General features: G+C 67.0%; 1 pseudogene; it reads left to right on the forward strand.

The window, feature by feature from the left end:
• The first annotated feature begins 1,549 nt into the window (after positions 1 to 1,549).
• Positions 1,550 to 13,725, forward strand: part of LOC140492608 (P2R1A-PPP2R2A-interacting phosphatase regulator 1-like) — a 55,747-nt pseudogene continuing 43,571 nt past the window's right edge.

The following is a 13,725-nucleotide window of genomic DNA, read 5'->3' on the forward strand; positions in this document are numbered from 1 at the left end:
CCACGCCTGTCATGATTTTATAAACCTCTACAAGGTCACGCTTCAGTCCATGACACTCCAGGGAAAAAGCCCTAACCCATCCAGTCTTCACCTGCAGCTCAAACACTCATGCTATTAGATTTAGATTAGATTCCCTACAGTGTGGAAACAGGCCCTTCGGCCCAACAAGTCCACACTGACCCTCCGAACAGCAACCCACCCAGACCCATTTCCCTACATTCACCCCGATTAATCCACCTAACACTACTGGCAATTTAGCATAGCCAATTCACCTATCCTGCACATCTTTGGACTGTGGGAGGAAACTGAAGCACTCAGAGGAAAGCCACGCAGAGACACGGGGAGAACATGCAAACTCCACACAGACAGTTGCCTGAGGTGGGAATTGAACTCGGGTCCCTGGCGCTGTGAGGCAACAGTAGCCGCCTCTCCAGTCCCAGTAACATCCTTATAAATCTCTAGTGCACCCTCTCAAGTTTAACATCTCTTCTATAGAAGGAAGACTAAAATTGTATGCAGTATTCCAAACGTGGCCTCACCAAGGTCCTATACAACTGCAACATGATACCCTAACTCCGATACTCCATGTCATGACCAATGAAGGCAAGTATGCCAAATCCCTTTTTCACCAGCCCGTCTACCTGCGACTCCACTTCTAAGAAACCATGCTCCTGTACCGCGAGGTCCCTTTGTTGGCAAAATTCCCCAGGGTCCTACTATTAACTGGAGAAGCCCTGCCCTGATGTTCTTCAGGACTGGGACACTGGGATTGAACCTTATAAATCTGCTTTCTCTCCACAAATGCTTCCGGCCAGGTGAGTTTCTCCAGCAATATCTTCAGCACCCCGCAGTTTTCGGTTTTGTTTCGGAAATGGACTGGGATCTTGCTGTATTATGGACCTTCACCGATTGTGAAAGTTCTGTGAGAGATGCAATGTTCTGCTGGGGAGACTTGAAACTCGCCAAGAGATAATGGAAGGATAGAATCCCTTTAAGTATGGAATGAGGCTGTTTGGTCCATCGAATCCATAACATTAACCACCCAAAGAGTATCCCCTCCACACCATCCCATCCATGTGCATGGCCAATTCACCAAGACAGTAGTCCGGAGGCTGGAATCGAACCCATAACCTTGGCATTGTAAAGCACCGCTGCTAACCACTGAACCAACGAGTCCACGAACAGTGATCCTTTGACTTTGAGAGATCAGGGAACGTCGACCAAGTACGTCATGACGCACGCCAACCTCCCTGCCCCGACCCCGCCTCCTTTTTGCAACGGCAGCACCGGGCGCGCCACCTACCGCCCGCAGAACCTTACCTGTCAGGCGTGTGACGTCAAGACGCGCCGCCGCGCGCGCGCGCATCGCTGCGGGGCTGCGCACCGCACCGCACCGGCGCGCGTTGGCGTGGGTCAGCTGCCCTCCGCAGGAATGTGCCGGAACAGCAGGATGGAAACTTAGCAACCGTGCGGCGGCGCCAGCCAGCGAACCATCGGCGCTTCTCGTCGATCCCCACCCCCCCCATCCCCCCCATCCCCGGCCCCACAAACCAACGAGACCAGCAACCCCCCCCCCACCACCGTCATATATCGCATTAATAAGCCTCGAAAACAACATGGACGAATATCGGAGCGACACGACGGTTTGATTCCCCGAAGGACTCGTACGTGCGGGGACCCCCCCAGCCTCCCCCTCTCCTCTCCGTCGAGGCGCTCCTTCCCCGCCGGCTGAAAATTGGTGCCGCTGCTGGCGGGGCCGCCGGACGGCTTGCTGCGTCGACGCGAGGCCGAGGCTGCGCGGCCTGCAGTTCGCGCCTCCCTCCTCTCGATGGCGCAGGAGGAGCGGATGGAGGTGGATCAGTGCGCCTGCGCGGCGGCCGGCGCGGCGATGGCGGCTGCCGGCGGGGGGAGGGGCGGTGCTGCGCAGGTCCAACAGCGCCCCCATGATCAGCAACATCAGGTACAAGAAGTTAGATAGCTGTTTGCATTGTCCATCCTTCCTCCCTCTCTCCCTCCCTCTCTCCCTCCCACCATCTCTCCATCCAATCCTCCATCCCTCCCATCCCTCCATATCCCTCCCATCCTCCATCCTCCATCCTCCATCCCTCATCCCCCATCCTTCCCATCCCCCCCATCCTTCCCATCCCCCCATCCCATCCCATCCTATCCGCCCCCATCCCATCGACCCATCCCATCCCCCCCCATCCCCCCGACCCAATCCCATCCCCCCCCCCATCCCCCCCCATCCCATCCCATCCCATCCCATCCCATCCCATCCCCCCCATCCCCCCCCATCCCACCCATCCCATCCCCCCCATCCCATCCCCCCCATCCCAACCCCCCCATCCCATCCCCCCCCCATCCCATCCCCCCATCCCATCCCCCCATCCCATCCCATCCCCCACATCCCATCCCCCCCATCCCATCCCATCCCCCCCATCCCATCCCCCCCATCCCATCCCCCCCATCCCATCCCCCCCATCCCATCCCCCCCATCCCATCCCCCCCATCCCATCCCCCCCCATCCCCATCCCATCCCCCCCATCCCATCCCCCCCATCCCATCCCCCCCATCCCATCCCCCCCCATCCCATCCCCCCCATCCCATCCCATCCCCCATCCCATCCCATCCCATCCCATCCCCCCCATCCCATCCCATCCCATCCCATCCCCCCCATCCCATCCCATCCCCCTCATCCCATCCCAACCCCCCTCATCCCATCCCCCCCATCCCATCCCATCCCCCCCATCCCATCCCATCCCCCCCATCCCATCCCCCCCCATCCCCCCCACCCACCCCATCCCCCCCCCATCCCCCCCACCCACCCCATCCCCCCCCCATCCCCCCCACCCACCCACCCACCCATCCCCCTCACACCCACCCACCCACCCATCCTCCCTCCCTTCCACCCACCCACCCACCCATCCTCCCTCCCTTCCACCCACCCACCCACCCATCCTCCCTCCCTCCACCCACCCACCCACCCATCCTCCCTCCCTTCCACCCACCCACCCACCCATCCTCCCTCCCTTCCACCCACCCACCCACCCAATCCTCCCTCCCTTCCACCCACCCACCCACCCATCCTCCCTCCCTTCCACCCACCCACCCACCCCACCCATCCTCCCTCCCTTCCACCCACCCACCCACCCATCCTCCCTCCCTTCCACCCACCCACCCACCCATCCTCCCTCCCTTCCACCCACCCACCCACCCATCCTCCCTCCCTTCCACCCACCCACCCACCCATCCTCCCTCCCTTCCACCCACCCACCCACCCATCCTCCCTCCCTTCCACCCACCCACCCAACCCATCCTCCCTCCCTTCCACCCACCCACCCACCCACCCACCCATCCTCCCCTCCCTTCCACCCACCCACCCACCCATCCTCCCTCCTTCCACCCACCCACCCATCCTCCCTCCCTTCCACCCACCCACCCATCCTCCCTCCCTTCCTTCCTCCCACCCACCCACCCATCCTCCCTCCTTCCACCCACCCACCCACCCATCCTCCCTCCCTTCCACCCACCCACCCACCCATCCTCCCTCCCTTCCACCCACCCACCCACCCATCCTCCCTCCCTTCCACCCACCCACCCACCCATCCTCCCTCCCTTCCACCCACCCACCCCACCCATCCTCCCTCCCTTCCACCCACCCACCCACCCATCCTCCCTCCCTTCCACCCACCCACCCACCCATCCTCCCTCCCTTCCACCCACCCACCCACCCATCCTCCCTCCCTTCCACCCACCCACCCACCCATCCTCCCTCCCTTCCACCCACCCACCCAACCCATCCTCCCTCCCTTCCACCCACCCACCCACCCATCCTCCCTCCCTTCCACCACCCACCCACCCATCCTCCCTCCCTTCCACCCACCCACCCACCCATCCTCCCTCCCTTCCACCCATCCTCCCTCCCTTCCACCCGACCCACCCACCCTCCCTCCCTTCCACCCACCCACCCACCCATCCTCCCTCCCTTCCACCCACCCACCCACCCATCCTCCCTCCCTTCCACCCACCCACCCACCCATCCTCCCCTCCCTTCCACCCACCCACCCACCCATCCTCCCTCCCTTCCACCACCCACCCACCCATCCTCCCTCCCTTCCACCCACCCACCCACCCATCCTCCCTCCCTTCCACCCACCCACCCACCCATCCTCCCTCCCTTCCACCCACCCACCCACCCACCCATCCCTCCACCCACCCACCCACCCATCCTCCCCTCCCTTCCACCCACCCACCCACCCACCCATCCTCCCTCCCTTCCACCCACCCACCCACCCATCCTCCCTCCCTTCCACCCACCCACCCACCCATCCTCCCTCCCTTCCACCCACCCACCCACCCATCCTCCCTCCCTTCCACCCACCCACCCACCCATCCTCCCTCCCTTCCACCCACCCACCCACCCACCCATCCTCCCTCCCTTCCACCCACCCACCCACCCACCCATCCTCCCTCCCTTCCACCCACCACACCACCCACCCATCCTCCCTCCCTTCCACCCACCCCACCCACCCACCCATCCTCCCACCCTCCCACCCTCCACCCATCCTCCCACCCACCCACCCATCCTCCCACCCACCCACCCATCCTCCCTCCCTTCCACCCACCCACCCACCCATCCTCCCACCCTCCCACCCTCCCACCCATCCTCCCACCCACCCCACCCATCCTCCCACCCACCCACCCATCCTCCCTCCCTTCCACCCACCCACCCACCCATCCTCCCCTCCCTTCCACCCACCCACCCACCCATCCTCCCTCCCTTCCACCCACCCACCCACCCATCCTCCCTCCCTTCCACCCACCCACCCACCCACCCATCCTCCCTCCCTTCCACCCACCCACCCACCCATCCTCCCTCCTTCCACCCACCCACCCACCCATCCTCCCTCCCCTTCCACCCACCCACCCACCCATCCTCCCTCCCTTCCACCCACCCACCCACCCATCCTCCCTCCCTTCCACCCACCCACCCACCCATCCTCCCTCCCTTCCACCCACCCACCCACCCATCCTCCCTCCCTTCCACCCACCCACCCACCCATCCTCCCTCCCTTCCACCCACCCACCCACCCATCCTCCCTCCCTTCCACCCACCCCACCCACCCATCCTCCCTCCCTTCCACCCACCCACCCACCCATCCTCCCTCCCTTCCACCCACCCATCCTCCCTCCCTTCCACCCACCCACCCATCCTCCCTCCCACCCACCCACCCACCCACCCATCCTCCCTCCCACCCACCCACCCACCCACCCATCCTCCCTCCCACCCACCCATCCTCCCTCCCACCCACCCATCCTCCCTCCCTTCCACCCACCCACCCACCCATCCTCCCTCCCTTCCCACCCACCCACCCACCCATCCTCCCCTCCCTTCCCACCCACCCACCCACCCATCCTCCCTCCCTTCCACCCACCCACCCACCCATCCTCCCACCCACCCACCCACCCACCCATCCTCCCTCCCTTCCACCCACCCACCCACCCATCCTCCCTCCCTTCCACCCACCCACCCACCCATCCTCCCTCCCTTCCACCCACCCACCCACCCATCCTCCCCTCCCTTCCACCCACCCACCCATCCTCCCTCCCTTCCACCCACCCCACCCACCCTCCCTCCCTTCCACCCACCCACCCACCCTCCTCCCTTCCACCCACCCACCCACCCACCCATCCTCCCCTCCCACCCACCCACCCACCCACCCATCCTCCCTCCCACCCACCCATCCTCCCTCCCACCACCACCCACCCACCCACCCACCCATCCACCCTCCCACCCACCCACCCTCCCTCCCACCCACCCACCCATCCTCCCTCCCACCCACCCACCCATCCTCCCTCCCACCCACCCACCCATCCTCCCTCCCTTCCACCCACCCACCCACCCCTCCCTCCACCCACCCACCCACCCATCCTCCCACCCACCCACCCACCCATCCTCCCTCCCTTCCACCCACCCACCCACCCATCCTCCCTCCCTTCCACCCACCCACCCCACCCATCCTCCCTCCCTTCCACCCACCCACCCACCCATCCTCCCTCCCTTCCACCCACCCACCCACCCATCCTCCTCCCCCTCCACCCACCCACCCACCCACCCCATCCTCCCTCCCTTCCACCCACCCACCCACCCATCCTCCCTCCCTCCACCCACCCACCCACCCCCTCCCTCCTTCCACCCACCCACCCATCCTCCCTCCCTTCCTTCCACCCACCCACCCACCCATCCTCCCCTCCCTTCCACCCACCCACCCACCCATCCTCCCTCCCTTCCACCCACCCACCCACCCATCCTCCCTCCCTTCCACCCACCCACCCACCCATCCTCCCCTCCCTTCCACCCACCCACCCACCCATCCTCACTCCCTTCCACCCACCCACCCACCCATCCTCCCTCCCTTCCACCCACCCACCCACCATCCTCCCTCCCTTCCACCCACCCACCCACCCATCCTCCCTCCCTTCCACCCACCCACCCACCCATCCTCCCTCCCTTCCACCCACCCACCCACCCATCCTCCCTCCCTTCCACCCACCCACCCACCCATCCTCCCCTCCCTTCCACCCACCCACCACCCATCCTCCCCCCTTCCACCCACCCACCCACCCATCCTCCCTCCCTCCACCCACCCACCCACCCATCCCCCCCCTCCACCCACCCACCCACCCATCCCCCCCCTTCCACCCACCCACCCACCCACCTCCTCCCTCCTTCCACCCACCCACCCCCCACCTCCTCCCTTCCCCCACCCACCCACCCATCCTTCCTTCCACCCACCCACCCACCCACCCATCCCCCCTCCCTCCACCACCCACCCACCCATCCTCCCTCCCCTTCCACCCACCCACCCACCCATCCTCCCTCCCAACCTCCCACCCACCCACCCCACCCACCCATCCTCCCTCCCTTCCTTCCACCACCCACCCACCCACCCACCCATCCTCCCTCCCTTCCTTCCACCCACCCACCCACCCACCCATCCTCCCTCCCTTCCACCCACCCACCCCACCCATCCTCCCTCCCTTCCACCCACCCACCCACCCATCCTCCCTCCCTTCCACCCACCCACCCACCCATCCTCCCTCCCACCCACCCACCCACCCACCCACCCACCCATCCTCCCTCCCTTCCTTCCACCCACCCACCCACCCCTCCTCCTCCCTCCCTTCCACCCACCACCACCCACCCGTCCTCCCTCCCTCCTTCACCCACCCACCCCACCCACCCATCCTCCCTCCCTTCCTTCCACCCACCCACCCACCCATCCTCCCTCCCTCCTTCCACCCACCCACCCACCCATCCTCCCTCCCTTCCTCCCACCCACCCACCCCACCCCCCCCCTCCATCCACCCACCCCCCCTCCCTTCCTTCCACCCACCCCACCCACCCATCCTCCCTCCCATCCTTCCACCCACCCACCCACCCATCCTCCTCCCTTCCTTCCACCCACCCACCCCCCCATCCTCCCTCCCTTCCTCCACCCACCCACCCACCCATCCTCCCTCCCTCCTTCCACCCACCCACCCACCCATCCTCCCTCCCCTCCACCCACCCACCCACCCATCCTCCCTCCCTTCCTTCCACCCACCCCACCCACCCATCCCCCTCCCTCCCTTCCACCCACCCACCCACCCTCCCTCCTCCACCCACCCACCCCACCCATCCCCCTCCCCCCTCCACCCACCACCCACCCACCCACCCTCCCCTCCCTTCCTTCCACCCACCCACCCACCCATCCTCCCTCCCCCCTCCTTCCACCCACCCCACCCCACCCATCCTCCCTCCCTTCCTTCCACCCACCCACCCACCCATCCTCCCTCCCTTCCTTCCACCCACCCACCCACCCATCCTCCCTCCCTTCCTTCCACCCACCCACCCACCCATCCTCCCTCCCTCCTCCTCCCACCCACCCACCCACCCCACCCAACCTCCCTCCCTTCCTTCCACCCACCCACCCACCCACCCACCCCATCCTCCCACCCACCCACCTCCCACCCACCCATCCTCCCACCCACCCACCACCCAACCACCCATCCTCCCCCCCACCCACCCACCCCCCACCCACCCTCCCACCCTTCCTTCCACCCACCCCACCCACCCACCCATCCTCCCTCCCTTCCACCACCCACCCACCCACCCATCCTCCCTCCCTCCTTCCACCCACCCACCCACCCACCCACCCATCCTCCCCCCCCCTCCTCCCACCCACCCACCCACCCACCCACCCATCCTCCCTCCCTTCCTTCCACCCACCCACCCACCCATCCTCCCCCCCTTCCTCCACCCACCCACCCACCCATCCTCCCTCCCTTCCTTCCACCCACCCACCCACCCATCCTCCCTCCCTTCCTTCCACCCACCCACCCACCCATCCACTCCTCCCACCCATCCTCCCTCCCACCCACCCACCCATCCTCCCTCCCACCCACCCACCCACCCCTCCCTCCCACCCACCCACCCACCCATCCTCCCTCCCACCCACCCACCCACCCACCTCCCTCCCACCATCCTCCCTCCCTTCCTTCCACCCACCCCACCCACCCACCCCATCCTCCCTCCCCTCCCTCCTCCCTCCCTTCCTTCCACCCACCCTTCCTCCCTCCCTCCTTCCACCCACCCACCCACCCATCCTCCCTCCCTTCCTTCCACCCACCCACCCACCCACCCATCCTCCCTCCCTTCCTTCCACCCACCCACCCACCCACCCATCCTCCCTCCCTTCCTTCCACCCACCCACCCATCCTCCCTCCCTTCCTTCCACCCACCCACCCACCACCCACCCACCTCCCTCCCTTCCTTCCACCCACCCACCCACCCATCCTCCCTCCCTTCCACCCCACCCACCCACCCATCCTCCCTCCCTTCCTCCCTCCCTCCCTTCCTTCCACCCACCCCACCCACCCACCCATCCTCCCTCCCTTCCACCCACCCACCCACCCACCCATCCTCCCTCCCTTCCACCCACCCACCCACCCACTCCACCCACCCATCCTCCTCCCTTCCACCCACCCACCCACCCACCCATCCTCCCTCCCTTCCTCCCTCCCTTCCTCCCTCCCTTCCTTCCACCCACCCACCCACCCATCCTCCCTCCCTCCCACCCACCGATCCTCCCTCCCTCCCACCCACCCATCCTCCCTCCCTTCCTTCCACCCACCCACCCATCCTCCCTCCCTTCCTTCCTTCCACCCACGCATCCTCCCTCCCTTCCTTCCACCCACCCATCCTCCCTCCTCCCTTCCACCCACCCATCCTCCCTCCCTCCCTTCCTTCCACCCACCCACCCACCCACCCATCCTCCCTCCCTCCCTCCTTCCTTCCACCCACCCACCCACCCACCCATCCTCCCTCCCTCCCTCCCTCCCCCCTTCCTTCCTTCCACCCACCCACCCACCCATCCTCCCTCCCTTCCTTCCACCCACCACCCACCCACCCATCCTCCCTCCCCTTCCTTCCACCCACCCATCCTCCCTCCCTTCCTTCCACCCACCCACCCATCCTCCCTTCCTTCCACCCACCCATCCTCCCTCCCTTCCTTCCACCCACCCACCCACCCATCCTCCCTCCCTTCCTTCCACCACCCACCCACCCATCCTCCTCCCTTCCTTCCACCACCCACTCACCCCATCCTCCCTCCCTTCCTTCCACCACCCACCCCACCCATCCTCCCTCCCTCCTTCCACCCATCCTCCCTCCCTTCCTTCCACCCACCCACCCACCCACCCATCCTCCCTCCCTTCCTTCCACCACCCACCCACCCACCCATCCTCCCTCCCCTTCCTTCCACCCACCCACCCACCCATCCTCCCTCCCTTCCTTCCACCCCACCCACCCACCCACCTCCCTCCCTTCCTTCCACCCCACCCACCCACCCATCCTCCCTCCCTTCCTTCCACCCACCCACCCACCCACCCATCCTCCCTCCCTTCCTTCCACCCACCCACCCACCCACCCATCCTCCCTCCCTTCCTTCCACCCACCCACCCACCCATCCACCTCCCTTCCTTCCACCCATCCTCCCTCCCTTCCTCCACCCACCCACCCACCCATCCCCTCCCACCCACCCACCCACCTCCCTCCCTTCCTTCCACCCACCCACCCACCCACCCATCCTCCCTCCCTTCCTTCCACCCCACCTCCCTCCCTTCCTTCCACCCACCCCACCCACCCATCCTCCCTCCCTCCCTTCCTTCCACCCACCCACCCTCCCTCCCACCCACCCACCCATCCTCCCTCCCACCCACCCACCCATCCTCCCTCCCACCCACCCACCCATCCTCCCTCCCTTCCTTCCACCCACCCACCCACCCACCCATCCTCCCTCACTCCCTTCCTTCCACCCACCCACCCATCCTCCCTCCCTTCCTTCCACCCACCCACCTCACCCCATCCTCCCTCCCTTCCACCCACCCCACCCACCCATCCTCCCTCCCTCTCCCTCCACCCACCACCCCCATCCCCCCCTCCCACCCACCCATCCTCCCTCCCTTCCACCCACCCTCCTCCCTCCCTTCCTTCCACCCACCCACCCACCCATCCTCCCTCCCTTCCACCCACCCACCCACCCATCCTCCCTCCTTCCACCCACCCACCCACCCATCCTCCCTCCCTTCCACCCACCCACCCACCCATCCTCCCTCCCTCCTTCCACACACCCACCCACCCATTCTCCTCCCTTCCACCCACCCACCCACCCATCCTCCCTCCCTTCCACCCACCCACCCCCACCCATCCTCCCTCCCTCCACCCACCCACCCACCCATCCTCCCTCCCTTCCACCCACCCACCCACCATCCTCCCTCCTCACCCACCCACCCACCCATCCTCCCTCCCTTCCACCCCACCCACCCACCCATCCTCCCTCCCTTCCACCCCCCCCCACCCATCCTCCCTCCTTCCACCCACCCACCCACCCATCCCCTCCCTCCCGTCCTTCCACCCACCCACCCACCCATCCTCCCTCCCTTCCACCCACCCACCCACCCATCCTCCCTCCCTTCCACCCACCCCCCACCCACCCACCCATCCTCCCTCCCTCCTTCCACCCATCCTCCCTCCCCTTCCTTCCACCCACCCACCCACCCATCCTCCCTCCCTTCCTTCCACCCACCCACCCACCCATCCTCCCTCCCTTCCTTCCACCCACCCACCCACCCATCCTCCCTCCCTTCCTTCCACCCACCCACCCACCCATCCTCCCTCCCTTCCTTCCACCCACCCACCCACCCATCCTCCTCCCTTCCTTCCACCCACCCACCCACCCACCCATCCTCCCTCCCTTCCTTCCACCCACCCACCCTCCCTCCCTTCCTTCCACCCACCCACCCCACCCATCCTCCCTCCCTTCCACCCACCCACCCACCCACCCATCCTCCTCCCTTCCACCCACCCACCCATCCTCCCTCCCTTCCACCCACCCACCCACCCATCCTCCCTCCCTTCCACCCACCCACCCACCCATCCTCCCTCCCTTCCACCCACCCACCCACCCATCCCTCCCTCCCTTCCACCCACCCACCCACCCATCCTCCCCTCCCTTCCACCCACCCACCCACCCATCCTCCCTCCTTCCACCCACCCACCCCCACCCATCCTCCCTCCCTTCCACCCACCCCACCCCCACCCATCCTCCCTCCCTTCCACCCACCCACCCACCCACCCATCCTCCCTCCCTTCCTCCACCACCCACCCACCCACCCCCACCCACCCATCCTCTCTCCCTTCCTTCCACCCACCCACCCACCTCCCTCCCTTCCTTCCACCCACCCACCCACCCACCACCTCCCCCCCTTCCACCCATCCTCCCCCACCCACCCACCCATCCTCCCCCTTCCTTCCACCCACCCACCCACCCATCCTCCCTCCCTTCCACCCACCCACCCACCCACCCTCCCTCCCTCCACCCACCCACCCACCCATCCTCCCTCCTTCCACCCACCCACCCACCCATCCTCCCTCCCTTCCTTCCACCCACCCACCCCATCCCTCCCTCCCTTCCCTTCCACCCACCCACCCACCCTCCCTCCCTCCACCCCACCCCACCCACCCCTCCCTCCCTTCCTTCCACCCACCCACCCACCCACCCTCCCTCCCTTCCTTCCACCCACCCACCCACCCTCCTCCCTCCTCCACCCACCCACCCCACCCTCCCTCCCTTCCTTCCACCCACCCACCCACCCACCCTCCCTCCCTCCCTTCCTTCCACCCACCCACCCACCCCTCCTCCCTCCTTCCACCCACCCATCCCTCCCTCCCTTCCTTCCACCCACCCATCCTCCCTCCCTCCTCCTTCCACCCCCACTCCACCCATCCTCCCTCCCTTCCTCCTTCCTTCCACCCCACCCACCCATCCTCCCTCCCTTCCTTCCACCCATCCTCCCTCCCTTCCTTCCACCACCCACCCACCCATCCTCCCTCCCTTCCTTCCACCCACCCACCCCACCCATCCTCCCTCCCTCCTTCCACCCACCCACCCACCCATCCTCCCTCCCTTCCTTCCACCCACCCACCCACCCACCCATCCTCCCTCCCTTCCTTCCACCCACCCACCACCCATCCTTCCTTCCACCCACCCACCCACCCCATCCTCCCTCCCTTCCTCCACCCACCCACCCCCCATCCACCCTCCCTCCATCCACCCACCCACCCACCCTCCTCCCTCCCCTTCCCACCACCCACCCACCCATCCTCCCTCCCTTCCACCCACCCACCCACCCATCCTCCCTCCCTTCCACCCACCCACCCACCCATCCCTCCCTCCCTTCCTTCCACCCACCCACCCATCCTCCCTCCCTTCCTTCCACCCACCCACCCACCCATCCTCCCTCCCTTCACCCACCCACCCACCCATCCTCCCTCCCTTCCACCCACCCACCCACCACCTCCCTCCCCCCCCCACCCACCTCCTCCCTCCTTCCACCCACCCACCCATCCCTCCCTCCTTCCACCCACCCACCCACCCACCCATCCTCCCCTCCCTCTCCACCCACCCACCCACCCACCCTCCTCCCTCCCTTCCTTCCACCCACCCACCCACCCATCTCCCTCCCTTCCACCCACCCAACCACCCATCCTCCCTCCCTTCCACCCCCACCACCCATCTCCCTCCCTTCCTTCCACCCACCCACCCACCCACCCATCCTCCCTCCCTTCCTTCCACCCACCCACCCACCCACCCACCCATCCTCCCTCCCTTCCACCACCCACCCACCCATCCTCCCTCCCTCCTCCCACCCACCCACCCACCCATCCTCCCTCCCTCCCTTCCTTCCACCCACCCACCCACCCACACCATCCTCCCTCCTTCCTTCCACCCACCCACCCACCCATCCTCCCTCCCTTCCACCCACCCACCCACCCATCCTCCCTCCTTCCACCCACCCACCCACCCATCCTCCCTCCCTTCCACCCACCCCACCCCCCACCCACCTCCCTCCCTTCCTTCCACCCACCCACCCACCCACCCATCCTCCCTCCCTTCCTTCCACCCACCCACCCACCCATCCTGCCCTCCCTTCCTTCCACCCACCCACCCATCCTCCCTCCTTCCACCCACCCACCCATCCCTCCCTCCTTCCTTCCCACCCACCACCCACCCATCCTCCTCCCTTCCTTCCACCCACCCACCCACCCATCCTCCCCTCCCCTTCCACCCACCCACCCACCCATCCTCCCTCCCTTCCACCCACCCACCCACCCTCCCATCC

The sequence above is a fragment of the Chiloscyllium punctatum genome, chromosome 21 (genome assembly GCF_047496795.1).
Source record: "Chiloscyllium punctatum isolate Juve2018m chromosome 21, sChiPun1.3, whole genome shotgun sequence".
Classification (NCBI taxonomy): domain Eukaryota; kingdom Metazoa; phylum Chordata; class Chondrichthyes; order Orectolobiformes; family Hemiscylliidae; genus Chiloscyllium; species Chiloscyllium punctatum.